This window comes from Rattus norvegicus, chromosome 18 (assembly GCF_036323735.1).
Source record: "Rattus norvegicus strain BN/NHsdMcwi chromosome 18, GRCr8, whole genome shotgun sequence".
In the NCBI taxonomy this organism is placed as follows: domain Eukaryota; kingdom Metazoa; phylum Chordata; class Mammalia; order Rodentia; family Muridae; genus Rattus; species Rattus norvegicus.
The window spans coordinates 77,056,079-77,077,941 of NC_086036.1; the positions used below are offsets into that span (position 1 = coordinate 77,056,079).

General features: G+C 45.0%; 1 long non-coding RNA gene across 2 annotated transcripts in view; it reads left to right on the forward strand.

Annotated features, from left to right (window-relative positions):
* LOC120098157 (uncharacterized) overlaps nucleotides 1-21,556 on the forward strand; it is a 47,747-nt gene extending 26,191 nt beyond the window's left edge. The window contains exons 3-5 of one of the 2 annotated variants that reach the window (XR_010059910.1): nucleotides 5,768-5,921; nucleotides 10,453-10,589; nucleotides 14,791-21,556. This is a non-coding gene — a long non-coding RNA (uncharacterized LOC120098157). Of the gene's footprint in view, nucleotides 1-5,767; nucleotides 5,922-10,452 lie in introns of both variants that reach the window. The other variant, XR_005496197.2, reaches the window with a different exon arrangement.
* Nucleotides 21,557-21,863: the final 307 nt, after the last annotated feature.

The following is a 21,863-nucleotide window of genomic DNA, read 5'->3' on the forward strand; positions in this document are numbered from 1 at the left end:
GAATCTTCCTGTATCATAAATCAGGGTATATCATTTGCCCATTTCACAAGCTCAAGCTAACTCATCGGACATGTCATAAACCTGGACTATTGCATCTGCCTGGGCCAAACCTGGGCCATCACATCTATCCATGCCGCAGTTCCCGGCTTCTGCGTCTGCTTACATCACAAGCCCAGGTTACGGCATCGGCTCACGTCACAAGACAAGTCTATTATATCTGCCTACGTCCAAGACCAGGCTGCTCCATTTGCAAAGCTCTGACCCCAGTTATTATGCCATCTGCCCATGTCATTAGTCCAGGATACAGCATCAACATAGGTAATGGGCTCAGACAATGACATCAGCGTATGTGATGGGCCCAGGCAATTGTATCTTCTGCTTCTCACATTAACTCAGGCTATTACATCTGCACAGCATAACCCAGGGCAAGCCATCAGTTCGAGTCAAAGGGCCAGGCTAACGCAACAGCCTATGTCGCATGCCCAAGTGTTTGGATCTTCTGTGTCACAAGTCCAGATAACAGTACCTACCTTTGTCACAAGACTAGACTGTAGTGGATGCCTATGTTTCAAATCAGCTTATGGCATCAGCATATATCAGAAGCCCAGATTATTGCATCTGTCCACGTCACAAGCCCAGACTATGACATCTTACAATGTTCCAAGCTCACACGATGACAGTTTACACGCCCTGCACATGCCATAAGCACATATGATACGTGCCTATGTTAGAAGCCCATGCTATTGAACCTGTCCATACCATAAGCCTATATTATTGCATCTGTCCATGTCACAAGCTCAGGTTATTGGTTTGTCTATATCATAATTGCAGGCTATGGCATCCGCCTATCTAACAAACCAGGCTGTTGCATCTGCAGTGTCACGAGGCCATAGTGCAAAGGCATCGATCTACACTACAAGGCCAGGCTATTTCACCTGCGTATGGCTCAATCCTAGGCACTAAGTCACTAACTCAGACAACTACCCTTGCCTACACCACAAGCCCAGAAAGTGGTACCTGCCTATGCCAAAGACCAGGTGATTATGGTGTCTGCCTGTAACATTAGCACAGGCTACTGTATATGTCCTGTCTAAGCTCAGACTTAGAACATCTACTACATCACAGGCCCAGGCCAACAGAACTGCCTGTGTCATAAGATCAGGCTTTGATGCCTGCCTCCACCACAGGGCCAATCTAAAGAACCTGCCTATATCAGTCTAGACTTGGACCTGCCTATGCCATGAGCCCGGGCTATGGCATCTGTCTAGATTACAGACCCAGCACATTCTTTCTGCCAAGTCGCAAGCCAAGGGTATGCACCTGTCTACGCCACAAGCCAACACAGACAGTCTACTGCATCAGCCTCTGTCTCAAACCAGTGTGAGGTATGTGTCTGCATTCATGAGCCTGTCCTAATGCGTCTGCCTATTGTACATGCCCATATCACGACTTTCCTTGCTTCTTACTGACTTGGGCACCCAGACAGTTGGGCTGAAGGCCCTGTTGACCTCCAGAGTAGAAGACTATATTCTATCTTTTCGGAAGTTCACATTTAAAACTGTTTCCTTCACCTATCAGAAACTGGTCCTTTATCAAAGGTGACCCCTGCTTGAATTGTTCCTAGTTTACAGGTCTGATTGGAGTTTTATATATTTTTTGCAACTCTCATAAATGTTTGTAGTTTATTTTGATTTTAGTCACCCCTCCCACATCACCTTCTCCCTACTACCTCACAATTCATCCCTGAGCCGCCTCCTTCTAATCTCCTCCTTCTCCTTCTCTTTCTCCTTCTCTTTCTCCTTCTCTTTCTCCTTCTCCTTCTCCTTCTCCTTCTCCTTCTCCTTCTCCTTCTCCTTCTCCTTCTCCTTCTCCTTCTCCTTCTCCTTCTCCTTCTCCTTCTCCTTCTCCTTCTTCTTCTTCTTCTTCTTCTTCTTCTTCTTCTTCTTCTTCTTCTTCTTCTCCTTCTCCTTCTCCTTCTCCTTCTCCTTCTCCTTCTTCTTCTTCTTCTTCTTCTTCTCATTATTATTATTATTATTAATTAGTTATTACCCTGATCTATTAGTGCTATTGATATATGCATGGATGTAGAACCACGCACCAGGGTATGACCAACTACCAACTGCCACATCCACAAATGGTGATTTTCCTTCCCCTAGAAGTCACCAGTTGCCCAAAGTTCCTCTACAGGCCTGGGCCTCAGCACCCTCTTTCCTTCCAAGCTGTATTTTTTTAATTGGGCATCTCTAGAGGCAATTACTTTAAATTTGCAAGAAACACACATAGCTTCCTATTTTATTTTGAGAGAAGACAGAAAATGATCGTTCTCCTAATTTCTTTCAGAAAATAAAACCCTGAGTGCAAAATTCTGAAAAAAAAATCTTTGAAAATTACAGATACTCCCACAGGCCAGGCTCACTCACTGTAAAATTTAGGAGGAAGCTGAAGTAGGCTGCGGCCTAAGGTTTAACTGTAGGAACGAGAGTGGTGCAGAGAGGGTTTGCTCAAGGGGTCTTTATAAGAAAGCTTGGGTCAAAAAGCACAAGTATCGTCTCTGAGTCTTGAGTAAAACTCCACATTCATTATGGCTGGTGACCCCGATGAACTGAGAGCATGGAGTAGCATCTAGAAATCCTAGAGTCTGAGGAATGGAAACATAAGTCTTTCAGCCACAATAACCCTAAAAGGAAAAAAAATGGATGTTTTCCCCATGAGGGTGGAGAAGAGGCATCAGGACACTTCTTTAAGGCAGTTTCCTCTCCGTGACACTACTGATGCTTTGGGCTGAATGGGTGTCTGCAGGAAGGCTTCCTCGGGGAACATAAAATGAGGAGTGGCCTTCCCAGTTCCCACACACAGCACTACAACTGGAACAACTAGCAACACCCCGCGGATGTGACCAAATGTCCACAGGTGGAGATATAGAACCCTAAGAAAACACCCACGTTCAAAACTGCAGCACCAGGAGGAGTCCAGCAACAGTGGGAACCGTAGAATCGGAACTACAGCCTGTGAGCCAGGGGAGTGACTTCAGCGTGGCTCGATGGGAAATCGTGCAGAGCACAGCTGTCCTGGTGGGCAACTTTGAGCTGCTGCATTTAGTCTACTGCTCCACTCCTGAGACTCATAAAAGAGGTCACCAGACTGAATCCAGAGACCCACCCTCACCATGTGCTCTTTACTTCAGAAACAATGGGGGTCACTCAAGCTAGAGCACCACAAGGCCAGAGGAGCTCTCCTAGGGTGCTTGTCACAGGCAAGGAGACTTGAGGGGTGTAGGGGCTAAAGTCACAGTGTGTGTGAGTGTGGTTCCTGCCATGATTTCCCCTGCTTCCTCACATACAAGCACTAACGTCACCAGGTAGGACCCACCCTGTGGGGAATCATGAACCCGATTCATGGTAGTATACTTTACTGGTCTTAGGATCTTCCCCCTACCACCTGCTTTTGCTTAGAATGGCAAAGCACCCGGTTGCTTGAATTCATGCATCCATTTCTAAAGCTCTCCCTGCATTGAGACTACCCACACTGCTCCAGTGAGTCAAAGCCAGACTGACCGTGACAATGGAGAACTGCTGAGGAGAATGAGGCGCTTGGGTAGAGAGAGGCTCATTCCCACCTTTCTATGCACAAACCCTACTGTTTGGCAACCCGAATGAAACATGTGACTTATCTTCCCACGTGACATGTTTCTGATGGAGGAACAAGTGTGTTTATCACCTTCTAAGGACAAACGGGCTCTGAGGTTCTTTTCTACCACATTTGCCAAGTTGTCCTAGGCACTGTGCCACATCCTGTCTTGGGTAAGGGACGGAACATGAGCCCCGAGTTCTTATGATTCTGGAAGCTAGAGATGGTGGCAAGAGTAGAGGTCCTCTCTGTCCCATGCTGTCTACACTCCACCCATTTGAGGACACGATGTACTTTGAAGAGTGACAGAGAGCCACGCCCTTAAGGAGCCAAGCATCATGAGGTCTGTACTATAAGGAGCAGAGCGAGGCATCCTCAGTTCTCTTGAGATGGCTGTGGGAAGGCAGTTGCACACAGAGTTCACTTTCAGGCACTGGGTCAGGAGAGAGTTTGGCATCTCACAAGAAAACCTTTCCCTCGGGTGCGGGGTTTCAGCTCTTGCACATATTCATGCTAGTCTTCTGAAATAAGGGGCATGTTACCTGATCCAGCATCCAGTTCCTTTGCCTTAGGAAAAGTGTGCGCATGTGTGCTCTCTGCATTCCTTCATGCTCTGTCCTCTCTTCCTCTAGACTGTCTGTCTGTCTGTCTTTTTGTCTTTCTTTCTTTCTCTTTCTTTCTTTCTTTCTTTCTTTCTTTCCTTCCTTCCTTCTTTCTTTCTTTCTTTTTCTATTCCTTCCTTCCTGTCTGCCTGCCTTCTGTCCTGTCCTTCCTTCCTTCTTTCCTTCCTTCCTGTCCGTCTGCCTGCCTTCCATCCTTCCTCCCTTCCTCCCTCCCTTCCTTCCTTCCTTCCTTCCTTCCTTCCTTCCTTCCTTCCTTCCTTCCTTCTTTCCTTCCTTCCTTCCTGTTCTCCTTCTCCTTAATCCCCACAGATCTCATATCTGTGGGTTAAAACATTACTGTGTAGATAAAGTCTTTCACAGGAACTGTTTCATGCTCCAACACAGTATTCCTTTAGACAAGTTTTCCCTGGGGACATGTGTAAGTGTCCAAAGAAGTTGCATTTTCTTGTATGTTCCATTATGAAGCCAAATCCCATAGGCGCATCTGACTATGCACACAATCATTTGGATTCATGATTATCTATTTTAGACAAACCTAAACTTGGGAATTTCGATGGATGTTGGCTTTTTATTCCAGCAAGAGCGTAGATGAGAATGTGTTCAAAACATACTCCATATTGTCTCTTCGTGACCATTTTGAAAGTTTCAGATTGAGAGATATTTGTGAAATACAGCATACATTATTCACTGCTTCTTATTTTAAAGATTTATTTATATTGGTGTTTTTGCCTGCATATGTGTCTCTGTTTCATTTGTATGTAGTTCCTGAGGAGGCTACAGGGAGTAGTCAGAGCCCCTTGGACTGGGATTAAAGACATTTATAGCCACCACATGGGTACTAGAATCTGAACCTCGGTCCTCTGGAAGAGCAAGTGATGTTATTTACTACCGAGCCATCTCTTCAACATACCCGTGGCTTCTTTTTTCTTAAAAAAATATAACATTGATTTTCTTAAATTTCCACTGAAGTCTCTAATCATTTGTGGCTTGATATAAAATCATCTTTGATCCTAAAATAGCAACCCTATATTATCATGACAGAGAATTTATTTATGGACACATGCCTAAGACATCTTAATAAAGACCCTACGTTTATCATCTCATAGCTGCTGAGGCCAATGGTTATCTTGTTTTCCTCTTGCTCTGTTTACCCAAGTACTTTTCATTTCTGCAGTGCCTGCCCTTATTTTGAAGCAGTCCTTCTACGGTTTCTAAATGCAGTCATTTGAAAAACCATGTGCTTTTCTTTGGCCTTTATTGAGTACTATATAGGTTTATATTTACCTGAAACAATATATTTGTCTAATGTAATACAGTTAGAAAGGCAATTCAGTTGGATTCCAATGATCTCAAGCAGGTTTCCAAGGAAAATCAAAGGGTGAAGTAGCCTGACCCCAGGTCAGAAGGCTGTAGACGCTCCATGACAACTCGCTAGGGTAGAAAATGGGACACCCTCACGTCAGGGGAAGTTCATCCTGCATCTCAGTAAGTCACCCTCTTACCTTGTGTCATCCTAGCTTCCAGGACTGTAAAGGCATCTGGAACCCAGAGTCCAAACAAGACATGGATCATCCCTGAGACTTACATCCATTGACTTGGAAAATATGTGGTCACTACTTGCGAGATGATTTCAATGGGCTGATATCTTACCTGTCTGTTTACCTCATACTGGTATGCATATAGTCAATAAGCAGAGTTGCTATGGTCTCCACTTTGTGAATAAAGAGACAGAAGGTCAGAGAAGCTGAGAGCATTGTCTTGGTCTCCACGAAGCTGAGACTGGAACAGAAGGAGAGGCTTCCCCAGCAGCATCCCCTGGATGCTCCGGTTAAAGCCGTCCTAGCATCTGGTAGTAGAATGAATATGTGATCACGCATTGGAGAGCCATGGCTGCAGATGACATAGTGCCCAAGGACACTGACGATGGGATGTGGTTTGAGGCTTGGTGCCACAATTTTTAGGACCTCCTGTTGGGAATTTTCTATTTTTATGTGTGTAATATATATACACATATAATACATATGTGTATTATATATTTAATATATATATAATTTAATATATATCCTCTATATGTATGTCTGTGTGTCTACATATATGCCTGTGTAAATGCATGCGAATATGTGCATACATGCATGCATATATGCTTGTGTGTGTGCCTATATATATAAGTGTGTGAATGCAAGTGTGCATGCATGCACGTGTGTGCATGTGTATGTGTGTATGTGCTGTGCTGTACTATGTGCATGCTTGTCTGTGTGAGTGTGTTGTGTGCATGCATGCCTGCCTGCATGCATGCGGGTATATGTGTGTATGTGTGTGTGGTGTGGTTTGTGTGTATGTTTGTGTGTGTACCTATGTGTGTGTGCATGTGTGTGTGGTATGTGTGTGGTATGTGTGTGTATTGTGAGGTATGTGTATGGTGTATGTTGTGTGATATGTGTGTGTATGGTGTGTGTGTATGTGTGTGTGTGCGCATGGGTGTGTGGTGTGGTTTATGTATCTCTGTGTGTGTGTGACCGTGTGTGTGTGTATGTGTGTGTATGGTGTGTGTGTGTTGTGTGGTATGTGTGTGTATGGTGTGTGTGTATGGTGTGTGTGTGTTGTGTGCTGTGCTGTACTATGTGCATGCTTGACTCTGTGTGTGTGTGTGTGTGTATGTATGTGTGTGTAGGTGTGCATGAATGCCTGCCTGCATGTGTGTGTGTGTGCCTGTGTGTATGTGTGTATGTGTGTGTGTATGTAGGCTAGGTTAGAGGTTGACATTAAATGTCTTCCCAAGTTGCACTCCTAGTTTTTAAGTCAGGGTCTTACTAAACTTGGAGCTCATGGACTCCACTAGTCCTGCTAGCCAATGAACTGTTTGGCTGTGTCCACTTCCTCCTCACTTGCACTTGGTCACAGGCACCAGCTGCCACACCTGCCTTTCTGCATGGCTGTTTCCATTTGAGCTTGGCTCTCAAGATTTAAGCAGTTGATCCTTTTCCACAGCCCTGTGTGTTTCTCCTGCAAATGTGGTGAGAATTTGTGATATTACTGTTACCTGCTGATTCAGAAATATACGGTGAGAAAACAGAAAACCATCGTCTGTGTTAATGGGCAGAATTGCAGATTAAAATGCTTTTCACATAGTTTATCATGAACCACAAAAGCATACATGGGAACACACCCCTAACATGTGAGTAAATCGACCAGGAGGGCCGTCAGTCTGTTCCCTTCATCCTCTTTTTCCTTACTCTGTGGACATGATCCTTCACCACAGCACAGGCAGCCAAGTCACCTTCCCAGGATGCTCCTCTCTCGCAGGCTTGCTTCCCTGCTCTTTGGTTTGTGCTTCTGCTCTCTGTCAGGTGATTGTCATGTGCTTTGAAGACTGCAGGCGTTTTATCGGCTTCATAATTATTCTGTGTGTGGTGTTAGCTTAGTTTATATCTTTGTATATGCTTATTTTATGCTCTTTAAGAAGCAATAAAGCTGAGTTGTGTATGGTTCCCTATGATAAAGAAGGTCTTAGGGAAGTGTAAAGACCCTATTGTCTTGGCTTGCTCCCTGGGAAAGTAGCATTTGCCCTCTCTGCCAGCTTCAGAAGGGACTAAGATATGCATGGCTGAGTAGACCTTCAAGGTCCACTATGCGAGGGGAGGGAGAGGCCAGGTGCTCAAGCTTCATGGGTCTGGTGAAGGGAGAGCCACTAGGAGGCAGAGATTGGGAAGAAAGTCAGGAGACAATGTTTTCTAACTCCAAGATCAAGACAGTTCACTTGCCCACGTGGTAGATAACTAAAATCAAATAAGAGACAGGCACACATGTCTATGAAGGCCATTCCGGGAAGGTTACACCAAGAAGGGAAGACTAGGTCTAAGTACAAGGCACCATCCCGCAGCCTGAACTCCTAAGCTGAGTAGAAAGTTGAGACGTATCTGAGCACCAGCGTCCATCCGTCTCTGCTTCCTATCTCAAGACACAGTGTGAGCAGCTGCCCGCCCTCATTTCATGCTTCCCCTGCGGTGGCACACAGGCAGGACCCTTAAGTGGTGAGCCCACACAACCCTCCCTCAAGTTGGTTTTTGCCAGGTTTTGTCTCACAGCACGGAGTCAAGTAACTAACGAAGACATGCGGGATGGTTTTGCAGAGACAATAGTAGAGAGGAATTTGAAAGATGCTCAAACATCCTGAGATGCGGAAACGGAGAACACAGCCCTGACGAAGTGAGAACGAAACCCAAAACCAAAGGTTGAGTTAGGGAGCTTGAGGTGAGGAAACAACCCAGAAAAGAGTAAAGGCCGGAGAATCTTTCTCGTAACTACCAACAGCAGGGGAGAGATGGCCAGGGGTCCTCATGTGCACTGAGGAGCTTGGCTGGAACCACGCAGCTGAGCAATGGGGCGAGCTGGCAGATGAAGTGGTCCTCCAGGTGCCGGCAAAGGCAGTGTTTTGGGAAGGAGCTAAAACCAGCCAGGAGTCAATTGCTAAAGAGTGAGGTAGCACGTGGAGAGGCAGGTGTCCTTGATTTAGGATCCTGGGTGTACCACCATGCCAGGTCCAGGGATGCTGCCCTCCATCTCTCTGGGCTGCATCCTCCTTGACAACGTGGACTTAGATCATCCCCACGTCTCGCTAAGCTCAGTGTGAAGCTTCTTTGAGCTGCTTCTCATTTCCTGCAAGTCTCACTTAAGCTAGGACGCTTTGTCAAATGTCAACCTATCCTTGGGTCTTATCTGATACCATAGCTTTGCAAAAAGGCACCCTATAAGAAAATCTGAGTGGATGGCTAGAGATTGAGGCTTTTTGTTTTCAAATTTACTCAGAGCACATTTCTGCGTTACGCTATTAACACTAAGACCCAGGAGGAAGTCAGAACCTGAAAGTGGCTCATACCTATAATCTCAGTGCTACATAAGCAAGAGGCTTGCTATGAGTTCAAGGCTAGGATGCACTAGAGTGGAGAGGTTATGTCAGAAATTGCCCAAAATGATAACTCACAGAACCCAGAAGGAAAACATGGTGGTAATAAATGACCTGTGCAGCATTTGGTCTGGGTGGTCTCTTCTGTGGTACTTTTCTTGAAAACACCAAGTTTGCATGGGTGGGAGGCTTTCCATCTCTCTCTGTGCCTCTGGAGACTGGTGGCTGTCCCTGCTGCAACTGTCCCCTGCTACAACTATAGATGCAGAGGATTTCTAAAGTGGAGCCCGGTCTCTAGATGGTCCCTCAACCCTCTGTGACAGGGGGGCTCCTAGATCAGCCATGCAGGGACCTTTCCCCTGGCTCACTCATGCTCTACAAGCCTGCAAGGAATGTCTAGAGAGTTCTCATAGAGATGGGAATGAAAGGCAAAGGCAATCATAGCCCATGGCTAGAAGTGAGGAACTGGCTTCCAGGGGTGATGATGTCCAAGTAAACAGGGGTTTGTCCCAAAGTCAGTCAGAAGAGTCGCCAGGGTCCATGCTTGGGTGAGCCAGGGTGGAGTCTTTGCAAGCAGGAAGAATTCGTGTCCTGTGAGCAGCACCCCTCTGCTAACAGCTAACAAAATATTCATCTTCCTCCTTTTCACCTAGCTCAGAATAGTTTTTAAATTCTCTGATTACAAAATATTCTCCTGAGAGATAATGAATGATTGAAAGGAACTTCTTCCACTTAAAGGTACCCACTGCCAGCATCATGCGCCAGATCATGTAACCTGTTTCTCAGTGCGGATTTTGACATGTTGACAAGTCATTATTTCCCGTGGCGCTTTCCTGCGTTGGTAGTGATGTCCTCAGGGTGTAAACATCTGTGTGAGTGTGTGTGCATGTGTGTGTATTTGTATATGTATGTGTCTGTGTGTCTGTGTGTATGAGTGTGTGTCTGTGTATATGTGTATGTATATGTGTGTATGTGTGTATGTGTATATATGTGTGTATGTGTGTATATGTGTGTATGTATGTGTATGTATATATGTATATGTGTATATGTGTGTATATATGTGTATGTGTGTGTATATTTATATGTGTATATGTATATGTGTGTATGTATGTGTATGTGTATATTTATATGTGTATATGTGTATGTGTATATGTGTGTATGTATGTGTTTGTATGTGTGTATCTGTGCATACATCTGTAGAGGCAAGAGGTTGATACTGCCTGCCTTCCTCTATCTCCGTCCACCTTACGTTTTGAAACAAGTTCTTTTGCTGAACCTGGTATTCATCTCTTTTGCTAGGTGGATCGTAAGCTCAAAGGCTCACCTGTGTGGGCCTGCCCAGTGCTGGAACTATGGGCACACGCTTCCACACTTGACATTTCAACTGGGGTTCAAGGTATCAAACTTATTATAACCTGTGCCACGTGCTTTCATGGGTAAGTACTTCACCCGCTGAGCTGGCTATCCTCCAAGTCCCCTGCACTTTTACTGTCTTAAAATATCACAAGCAGAACTCATGCAATGGTGTGTCAAGCTGTAGGTGAGGTGTCTTTTCTAGCAGGGCTCTAGTGGTGGGAAAAGACGGGTATGTCCTGTGTGGTTTGGTGGAGGTCCCCATTGTCACAGCCTTTGAAGAATACCTGACCACGTGACCATTGTGAGACCAAATAGCTCATATACAATTAAAGTCAATTAAACATGATTGATCTGTGCAGCTAGGAAGTAACTAAGCACCAAGAACGACTTGACTCGGGCTTAAATTTAGATCTTGCGAGTGGAAGTGGGCCAATGGGAAGGCTGCTGCAGAAACGGAGGAGGTGGAACAAAGCCGCCCCAGGACTCTGCGGCATCCATAGCTAAGCAGTGTGAGCGATTGGGACACCAAGTAAATGAAATTGACGGGTCTTAACAACGAAATCGAAGTCTGAATAGGACAACAAATCAAAGCCCGATGTCATGCTGCTGAAATTCCACACCTCAGACACCCAGGACCCTCATTGTTTGGGGAAAAGAAAGCAGCAACAAAAACAAAAGCAGCCATTCTCTACTCCTAACGTCATCTTTCCTGAGGCGGGCTGTTGTGTCCGCATCAGATTATCACGCATTCGGGAGATAGAATTGCTCTGAAGGTAAAGCCGTGTGATGATTCACAGGAACCTCGTGTCTCCGGTGGGGCCGATTGTGAATTAGATATGTATCCACCCCCCTTTCACCTTGAATAACGGAGCCTTCTATTCCCCCACTTGCCTTTTAGGAACAGGGAAAATAAAGAGTTCATCTTCTCTCTCTCCTTCCATTGTACCTTGGAGCGGTGTGTGTGTGTGTGTGTGTGTGTGTGTGTGTGTGTGTGTGTGCGCGCACTTCCCACATGTATGCAACTATGCTCACCAGTGCTGTGAAAGCTAGGAACTGGCATCTTTCTCAATTGTTCTCCACCCGTTCTTTGAGATAGGCTGTCTCAACAAACTTAGAGTTTTCCCTTTCAGGAATCTAGACTGGCTAGTGAATCTCAGAGATGTGTCTGCACAAGCTCCCCACAGCGCCGAGGTTACAGGTTTGCACTGCCACACCCAGTCCAGCATCTGAACTCAGCTCTTCCTCCTTGAGCTACAGATACTTTAGTTACCGAGCTCTCTCCCCGGCCCCCACAATGCTTGAGATTTTATTTTCACAAGCTCATAGGTGGGAGAGTTGGAGTCCGTTCCCAGAGGAAACGGAGCCTGCACTTCTCAGAGCAGTGTTGTGAATACAGCCTGCTTCCTCCTCTCTGTTTATAGTGTGATGGAGAAAGAAAATGGGAAGGCTTACTCAACAAAAGGGATGAGGCTCTTGAATTTATTTATATGCATATATGTATATATGTATGTATGTATAGATACAGAGCTCATGTATATTTCATATTTCTCTATCTCATATATCCCATTGAGATTGCAATCATAGTAGAAGGAATAGGCCTGCAGCACAGAACACTCTGGAGAAACTGAGGGCAACTGGTCACCCATTTTCCAGGCCTCAAGTAGATAGGATGCCAGGACATCAGTCACAGAGCTCATCTGTGGGACTTGGGAACTATCAAGGTTACAAGTGCCAGCAGCCCAGGCACATACCTGCCTCCCAGCAGGGCCATGGAATTGGGTGGTGAGGTAAGACTTGTGGAGCAGAGTCTCCAGCATGATTTGCAATGGTGTAGAAGGGGAGCTGCCTGGTTCTAGACTTTTATCCAACGGGAGCACTGCTTAGTGTAGGAGGAGCCAAGAGAGCAAGGATGAAGCATGAGTGTGTGAAGTGTGAGTGTGTGAAGCGTGTGTGAAGCGTGAGTGTGTGAAGCGTGAGTGTGTGAAGCATGAGTGTGTGAAGCGTGTGTGAAGTGTGAGTGTGTGAAGTGTGTGTGAAGTGTGAGTGTGTGAAGCATGAGTGTGTGAAGTGTGAGTGTGTGAAGCGTGAGTGTGTGAAGTGTGTGTGAAGCGTGTGTGAAGCGTGAGTGTGAGAAGCGTGAGTGTGTGAAGCGTGAGTGTGTGAAGTATGAGTGTGTGAAGCGTGAGTGTGTGAAGTGTGTGAAGCATGAGTGTGTGAAGCGTGAGTGTGTGAAGCGTGAGTGTGAGAAGCGTGAGTGTGTGAAGTGTGAGTGTGTGAAGTGTGTGTGAAGCGTGAGTGTGTGAAGCGTGAGTGTGAGAAGCGTGAGTGTGTGAAGTGTGAGTGTGTGAAGCGTGAGTGTGTGAAGTGTGTGAAGCGTGAGTGTGTGAAGCGTGAGTGTGAGAAGCGTGAGTGTGTGAAGCGTGAGTGTGTGAAGTGTGAGTGTGTGAAGTGTGAGTGTGTGAAGTGTGTGAAGCATGAGTGTGTGAAGCGTGAGTGTGTGAAGCGTGAGTGTGTGAAGTGTGTGAAGCATGAGTGTGTGAAGCGTGAGTGTGTGAAGCGTGAGTGTGAGAAGCGTGAGTGTGTGAAGTGTGAGTGTGAGAAGCGTGAGTGTGTGAAGTGTGTGAAGCGTGAGTGTGTGAAGCGTGAGTGTGTGAAGCGTGAGTGTGTGAAGTGTGAGTGTGTGAAGCGTGAGTGTGTGAAGTGTGTGTGAAGCGTGAGTGTGTGAAGCGTGAGTGTGTGAAGTGTGTGTGAAGTGTGAGTGTGTGAAGTGTGAGTGTGTGAAGTGTGTGTGAAGCGTGAGTGTGTGAAGTGTGTGTGAAGCGTGAGTGTGTGAAGCGTGAGTGTGTGAAGCGTGAGTGTGTGAAGTGTGTGTGAAGCGTGAGTGTGTGAAGCGTGAGTGTGTGAAGTGTGAGTGTGAGAAGCAGCAGTGTGAGAAGCAGGAGTATGTGAGACTTGAGCGTGTGAAGACACTCAGCAGCTAGTGCCAGCCACCTCCTGAGGAATGGCTCGGGGCTACCAGAATACAAGGCACCTCCAGTCTTGGATCCTGGATGAGCTTCTACAGCACTGCAGATACTTGGGCCATCTCCTCACTCTACCCTCTGACCATCTGTCAATCCATCTGTCCATCTGTCTCTCATTCTCTCTCCTCCCTTCCTTTTTCTCTCTTCTCATGCTCAGACATACACAGTTCTGACTCATGGACCTTGTTCTAACAGAGCACTGGGAGCAGAGGACTTTCCTTCTACTGCTACATTTCCCCAGGAGCAGGGATTGACCCTGGGCACATCATGCCTGGAGCCTCCTCACCTGCATGGTAGACACAAACAGAGGAAACCAACGTGTGAGGGACAGATGATCAGATGTGCGGTCTAAGCAGCTGTTTTTATCCACTGGGATTTCTTCCCATGCTGATTTATTCAGAGTTCTATTCGCCTGCCAGTGCCATTTATTTATAGATAACATTTTTCTGCAGTGATGGTTAAGGACCAGGATAAGTGATTATGAAGTTGCGTTTTCTTCCTGGAATAATAGAAACGCAGTTCTTTGTCCTTTGTTGCAATCCCATGTTTCTCTGTAGTCATTCTCAATGAGCACCATTCATTAACATATACATTTAAACTAATATAGACTCACGGGAGTGGCAGGAAGTACAACAAATCAAGCAATATTATCCTATTTCATAGAAGAAAAAAGCCACTTGGAGACAAGGCAGGCTTACCAACAGGTTTGGAGGAAGAATGTTGGGTGGGGACATTGAATTCTTGTATCACATACTGGATATCACCAAAATTTTCACTCTTGACTCTGGGTGACCCTGTGGCTGGTCTCACTCTCTGGAAACTTTAAGAGGGCTAAGTTGGAGTCTTCATTGCTCAAAGCATCTTCCTTAGGTGCTAAAGTACGGTGTTCTAGGGCCACTGTGTCATACTGTACCACAGACTACAAGACTGCAAGCCCATCTCTGCTCTGAAGAATCCGGAGAGTTCAAAGAGGTCAAATGTTTAATTGAAATGGAATATTCAAGCTAAATTGCTCATGCACTACTTCAATATTATTGAAGTCCTAATAAATACATTAAAAGACTGTTAGCGAAAGTGCTTCCTGCTGAAGAATGGTCCCGTGAAGGGCATCATTAGCCCACTCTGTAATATACAGGGAATGTTGTTTCAACCTAATTAAACGCCGTGCATTTTTGATGGCACTTAACAATATGTGGTTAATTACTATATGCAGGGTTTGTTCTATAGCATTAATTATGATGAACTCATTGGCTTTCAGAAGGATGAGGGTACAGTGACTTGGGAGGTACCACACATCCTGTGGTTTATCCAGACGAAGATTTAAGTGGATCAACTCCAGAGCTATGAGAAGTGATTTTTTTTTTCAGACCCGAATTGAAAAAAAAATGTGAGTTATGGAAAAATCGCTGCAGGTTAGATGTCTTTCTGGAATTGGCCTAGGAATTGTGGTTGTATAAATCACTGTGAGAAACACGAAGGCGAAACTGATACGGGGGCTGGGTTGCTGGGTTGACGGAAGGAGTTTCTAATCCTGAAAATGAGAGCCCTCATGGATTGTTTTCTCTATGTATCTTCTGACCTCTTCTGCAGTGGCTAAGATTTGGGCCAATCAATGAGGTCCTGGAGTCCAGCTCAAGTCAGGTCTTCGAGGAGTCAGAACACTTGTGTATTCTGACTTGGAACACCCCAAGGTGAGTAGGTTCCTGGCACTAACAGGACATGGATAGAGGAGTGGAATGGTAAGGTCACCCTAAAATTAATTTCAGTGGTGGTTGCAAAACTCATACATGGCTTATGTGGTGCTGGGATTGAGCCTAGGGTCTTCTGCATTCTAGTAAAGCACAATATCAATTGGAGTATGTGGTAGCCTTCTGGCCTGTAGTATTCCTAAAGGGCAAGAACTTAGGATAGAAGAAGAGGTCTCTCAAAGTCAAAGCTCAAATGCATCAAGGTCACTGTCTGGAGGTTCTACCTCTGGCAGAGGCTGGTGTTGGAGCAGCAGCTGATCCCAAACAGAACTGTAGCACTGGCTGGAGAGGAACCACATAGACACCCCCTTGTATCTCACAGCTCTTCTCTCCTTCTCCTAAGTCTTCTCCCGAAGCTTAGACAGAAAACTTATCCAGTCCTGCTGGTGAAGTATGAAGGTCAGGGAGGGCCATATAGCGATTGCTAGGAAAATGTGGCCAGGGTCAAGGGTCTGGGAGAGGCAGGGGGAGGCCAAGTCAATGGTGTCTTATGCAGGGGAGGTGACAGAGGTACCTATCATTGCCGAGTACAGAGGAGTAAGATGATTAAGGTGGCACATGGGGAGACACCCTGTGTCTAGGGAGATTTGCCCAAACATTCAACTCCTCCATCCTTACGTTGGCGGAAATCATAGTTTTCACGTTACATAATCTATATTATTTGAAGAGTGAATGAAGGGGAGCAGGGCATGGGTAGGGCAGGATGGATTTTATGCAGGTATGTATGTAAGCTGGCAGTTTTAAGATCTCACGTTTAATCCATCTGAATAGATCTCCCTCTGTTCCTAGTTTCTTTGATAGTTATATAATCTTGACAGGCCTCTTAACCTCCGGCAGTTTGAGTTTTCATCTTTAGGAAGGGGGCCTCCTGTTTTTGCCTCCCATCTTGTTGATAAAAATGCTGGGATTACAGGCACACACCTACCATGTCTAGCCTTTATGTCTGTTCTAGGGGTCTTAACTCTGGTCCTTGAGTTTGTGGAACAAGCTTTACCTACTGTGTATATTCCCAGTCCCCCTTCTCAGCATTGTGGGGGAAATGTATCAATTAATGCCATGGACAGGTGGTGGCCTAAGATGTTAAGATAAAGCTACAGGCACATTGAGGTTTAGGGCTTCCACTTCAGGTCTGAGTGAGTCCTGTGGAGGCCCCCTCCATGGGAGGGCACATTATAGCCATTGCTCAGCCCTATGTGAGAACACTGTAGACATTGAACTTCATGGCTTTTGTTGTGTGTTGGCAAAGGAGGCTTAAGGAAAACTCTGATACACACAAAGTTTCCTACATTTTACACTTTAAATCCACAGGTGATCTTTTACTAAATGTATAATTTGGTCTCTCTCTCTTTCTTTCTTTCTTTCTTTCTTTCTTTCTTTCTTTCTTTCTTTCTTTCTTTCCTTCTTTCTTTCTTTCCTTCCTTCCTTCTTTCTTTCTTTCTTTCTTTCTTTCTTTCTCTCTCTCTCTCTCTCCCTCTCTCTCTTTCTTTCTTTCTTTCTTTCTTTCTTTCTTTCTTTCTTTCCTTCTTTCTTTCTTTCCTTCCTTCCTTCCTTCTTTCTTTCTTTCTTTCTTTTTCTTTCTTTCTTTCTTTCTCTCTCTCTCTCTCTCCCTCTCTCTCTTTCTTTCTTTCTTTCTTTCTTCCTTCCGTTTTGGCTGCAAAATAGCAATTCACAATCTAGTAATTCTTGGCGGAATAAGAACTTGTCCACATGCAGTAACACTGCAGCAGTCAGTATGGGATTTTCCCTTCTAAGCACAAATTACTATACTCCACACAGGTGCCAACAGTCCATAATTGTTATAGCTCATGTCTTCTCAGCAGAAGCACAGAAGTTCCATGTAGATGTGAAGACATGTGGCTTCCTACCAATGGTAACAGGGCAGGAGGTCCCATGACAGCTGCTCCTTATATCTAGGGTATGGGCTGAGAGATACTTAAATGGTCTTCATGAACGGCAGGGTATATTGTGGATATACACCCTAGCTAAGTCTCCCTGAGCTCAAGGACATCCCATCCCATGGCCACATGTGCATAACATTAATCTATGTATCACTTTCCCTTTACAAAAGTTTCTAACAACTGGAGGACCATCGACAAGTTGTTTATAACTGTCTCTGACCCCATCCATCGAGCAGGTTATATATTAAAGTCAAATCTTCCCAAGCTTCGTGTTTTCACATAAGAAATACAGGTAAGACTCTGAGAGACTGCCACACGGAATGGAATCTTTTAAGTAGGTAGTGTCTTTCAGCAGCACCTGTGAGGGAGGGTTTATTGTATACACCATTTGGTTTCGAAAAGACCTCACAGACTCCACAGAAAATCTAAGAATCAATAAACACTTTCATCAAAGCAGTAGAATACCCCCAAACAAAAACAGAACCAGAAAATCAGTAACATTTCTGTATTCCAGTATGAATGTGCTAAGAAAGAAGGTGAGGGACCATTTCAGTCCCAGTAATGACAAAAATACCCCAGAATAAATATAACCAAGGGGGTGAAGGACATCATTGGTGAAAATTAATACTGAAGAAAGAAACTAAAGAAGCCACTAGAAGCTGATGAGACTTCCCGTGCTCCTACATGAGCTGAATTAACACTGTGATGTTGGCTGTAGGACCAAAATCTACTGACAATGTAATCTTTAAAAGTCCAAAGGAGTTCTTCACAGAAATAGGCAAAACATCCTCGAACTCACATGCAAGCACAAAATCAGACTTGTAGAGCAGCTGAACGGAGCCGAGGACCCACAGATGATTCTATGCAAACACACCACCTGAAGCTTGGCGAAGATGATCAAATGTCCACTGGAGAAAAGACAGCCTCATTGAAGTGTGAACCTCGTCCCATGTTTTTAATCACTAGTTTTCTTAAGGTTTCCAGACACCAGGTCAAATAAGGAAAACTCGAATCCATGAGGTTTCCTGTAAGCCAAGATCAGAGGTTGTGAAGCTGAAGGTAGGAAAGGGACACATGGGAAAGGTTTGAGCACAGGCAGTCCTAAGGAAAACATGCATCAACTTGAAGTGACAGCTTGCCTGGCCATGGCTGTGATTAGCAAGTTTAGTATACACAGATTAGGAAAGATGGTTAGAGCTTGGAGCAGAAGGAGCCTAGGGAACTTGGAGTGACATAGTGCTGCAATGAACACAGAAGATGTTGTGGTAAAAATTAAAAAAAAATGGCGGAACTGATTCCCATGTGTACTCTGGCAGTCGCTCTCTCTTGCTAGTTTTGGCTCTAGTCGGCCATTAGAACTAGTGCTAATTTATCTCAGTGACTTCCCCTGCCCCCATCTGCTTTCTGACCCTCTATCCTCGAGCCATTCCAACATGGCATCCTGTCAGGCTGCCCTGCCCTCACTCACAGCTCTTTTGACTGGTTTCCACCACTCCAGGCGTACACATCCCAATTCCATGCTGGGCCCAGTGCGTCTGGCCACCATACACTCTCTTGACCTCATTAAGTTGCCACATGAAAGAACACATCACATAATATCCTGTGATCCAATTGATAAGATATAGCTTGCCCATCTAGACAACACAAAATCCTATACACATCCTTCCCTTAAGAATAGTTTTAACAATCTGCAAATGCGCAGAGAGGAATCTTAGTATCTGCCGCCATGTTCTTTCGGCTGCCTCCTCCTCACTCCTGCCTCCTCTGCCCTCTAAAACTTTTCTCCTGCCCATCTGTCCTTCTAGTCCAATGACAGGCCTCGTTTTATCCTGTACCCGCCTTCACCCGTAAAATGACATCAACCTACAAGAAGATGCTTGGATCAGAGTCACGCACACCAAAACACATCTCTAGCATTAGGGAAGACCTTTCCAAAGCAAGAGTGGCATGGCTGTAACAGGAAACCAACCAGGGTGAAGGTGAGCTTAAACTTTATAGGAAAGAAGGAACAGTTCCACATGAACATAAAGTTCAGAATAAAAGGACTTGGGTCTAGCCAAGAGCATGCTGATCACACCTCACGACCAATACTGTCTGGGAGCTGGTACCAAGCCCTGGGAATGCCTATAAAGAGGCTCTGACGAGCTGTGCACCTATGGTCTCTGACTATGAAGTTGGAGGACCCTGCTTTGAGTCAGGGTTCTGGTAAGGCCTCACATGGGCTACAGACATACCAGGTGACTTGCGCTCTTGGCTTCTGTTGGTACAGGTAGACTTAGTATTGACACACCACTTTTCAAGACTTCATGAAATAAGAGATGCACACTCTGTTTAGGACAGATTTAACTTTTAAGTGATAACACACTTCCCTACTAGGCAAGCAGTTGGTAGTTCCATGGGGAGCAAAGGAAGGACCCTTCCTCTTCCACACACTACCCTCAGGCTTCTAAATACAAGAGCCCGAGCACAGAAGACAGGCTGAGGACCTGGCCCTCTACAGCTCCAGGACTGTGTACTTTTATGTTAACAAAGTTTCACTTAGAAGCAGGTAGGCAGTGCACTGGCAGGCTTGGGGACAGTCTTCTCTGGGATGCTGGAGCTTCAGAGGTCTTGTGGGACTCTGGCCATGTTAACAAGGAGACTATGTTCTGATGTAGTCATCCAGGAGGACCTGACTACCCATTTTTGCTTTGTCCTAGAGATGTTTCTAACTCAGTGTCTGGACCCAAGAACTTCTGTGAAGTCCCTTTTATGCCAGGGCCCTCCTATGTCCTCTCCTTCAAACAAACCCATGGCTCTGTACTTTGACCTTCCACATCCTAACCCAAGCTCCTCAAAACCACTCTGGTCTCTGCCCTCTCCCTTTTCACCTACCACACTGTTTTCCTCAGTATTTAAAACCAAGACCTTGAGCCCATGAGTTTTTTCAGAAACCAAACAAAATACAAACTCTGTTTGGGTGCAGGTGAGCTGGCTGGCTGTGTTTGCTGTGTCCAGGCAGATAGCCCAAGGTTTTCCCCCAGGGAGTGGAAACCCTGGTAACTTGTAGCTTGTGCCCAACCCCAGACACTTGACAGCCTTGGGAATCATGAAGCAGACCTATGAACACCATATCCCATTCTCATTATACTGCTTACCACAAGGTACCCACCCAATGTTTGGGTATCATGATGGCCTGATACCGCTGTTGTTTCCTATGGGAGAACAATGATAAAAGAGCTTTGCCTAGGCCAAAGGAGTTTTGTTTTGTTACTAAAGATAATTAAGAAGAGGACATACAACTATATGCATGTATATACATACATACATACACACAATATATATACTCATATACTTGTATGTATAGTATTTGATATCAAGTACGAAATGTTGTTGAAGATACTATATATTTCAGACACAGAACTTTGAGAATTAGAGATGAATCTAACCTGAAAATATACCCCCCAAGAAGAATAATTTTTATAGTACCATAAGGTACTATCTAAGCTTCCAAAGGAAGGAAGCAACAGAGAGTCCTATAATATCTGTGAACAACATGACTAGCCTACCAAGATATCCTTAAACCTACAACTCTGAGATCCGTATCTTCTCAGTAACCAATGGATGTCTGATTGGACTTAAGACCCGTTCACCAGGAGGCAATCATGACTGATCCTGGAAACCTATCCAACTCTCCAAGACTGGTGAGGTCATAGATTTTAGAGGGAAACCTACCACTACCACTGCAAGCCAGCATAATTCCTAACTAAATTCTAAATATGTACTTTTGATACCCACATATGCCTTCATCTCTCACCCCTCATCAAAGAAGCTTTTCTTTGCATCAGTTAGAGATCAAAACAGAAAATGACACCTGGTCAAAACCCAGAGAACAACTGTTCATGCGACTCCAAGACCCAGTGGGTAGATCTACAGCACAGATCCTTCAATCAAGCCTCAAGGAGCATGTCAGGAAAGAAGGTAGATTGTAAGAGACAGAAGACCAAAGCCTGCTATGTGATAGTTCCTCCTGGAAATGATGGTGGGTGAAGCTATACTGTATGGTTCCTCAACAATATGGCTGCCTCAGCAAGACATGGACGGTGACAATAACAAGACATAGTCTCCTGCCCAGGGATATTTCATGGGTCCCACTCTAGACAAAGAACTACAGACAATTAAGGACTGCAGAGGGGGAATTCGTTATCATCAGGGATAATCCCCCTACTTGGCTATCTGATTTCAAATGTTCATTCCTGAAGTCATGCATATACAAGCAACATAAACACACCAGGCTACATTTATATAGGCATGCATTTATACACATGGGACCAGTTAAAAGAAAAGGAGCCGTACATTCAAGGGGTTATAGGGGAGCACAAGGAAGGGATTGGGTGGGGGAGGAAAAGAGGGAAGCAGAGATGGGATTGCATTTTAGTTTTAAAAATAAAAATATTTTAAAGAAATAAAAATTATCTTTATGAAAAATTGTTTGGTTATGTATTCAAGTTACATATTTGAGTTAAAGACAATTTATTTTTGATTTTGCATGCGTATGTTTCTGTATGGATGGGAGTGCAAGTCTGTGCAGAAGTGCACATGCATGCACAACCATGTGGAAGCCAGAGAACTACCTCTGTGCTCAGGAGGTATCTATCTTATTTTGGGGGACAGGATGTCTCTTTAGAACTTGGGGCTCTAGTCAA